This window comes from Arachis ipaensis, chromosome B04 (assembly GCF_000816755.2).
Source record: "Arachis ipaensis cultivar K30076 chromosome B04, Araip1.1, whole genome shotgun sequence".
NCBI lineage: Eukaryota > Viridiplantae > Streptophyta > Magnoliopsida > Fabales > Fabaceae > Arachis > Arachis ipaensis.
Genome location: NC_029788.2, coordinates 13,198,900 through 13,199,615, shown reverse-complemented (window position 1 = coordinate 13,199,615; position 716 = coordinate 13,198,900).

The window sequence follows — 716 nt, the reverse complement described above, 5'->3', positions numbered from 1 at the left end:
GATGATAAATATCTTAGTATTAGATCTGCTATAAAACAAACTTCTAGAAATATTATGTTGTATTATATAATTTAATTATATTTTTTTTTTCTATTTTTAATCTATATTATTTGGATTGGCATATTTTTAAAAAGGGTTATTCAATTTTTTTTAAATTATTAAATCAAATCCATTACAACTATTTAATTAAGTTGATTAAATATATAGATATTTTATAATTTAATATAATTTAATTTATATAGATACATGATTTTTACAGTTTTATTATTTATTGTAATAAATTTTAGAGATAATTTTTTTTAAGTTATAATTTATTTTTTTATCTGCATATTCAACTTTTAAGAATAATTTTTTTAATTTTGTATTTATACATAAATTATTTTCCACTTTTATATATGAATTTTTTTATTGCGCAATTCACTTTATCAAAAATAAATTAATTTATGAAAATTTAAACTTGAGTGTTTGCTATTGTTAAACTCAAACTTTAATTTATTTTGTCATATTATTATATAAATATTCAATTCTTTGATTAAATACTTATTTGATTATGAAATGATATTATATGTTACTTTTATATTGGCAATTAAATTTCAGTTACTATACAAATATTATATTTTAGGTAATTGTATATTTTTTTGTTATTTTAAAATTATTATATATTTTTAAGATTATTTAATTATGTTTTTTTTCTTCTAAAAACATTTTCATTATTG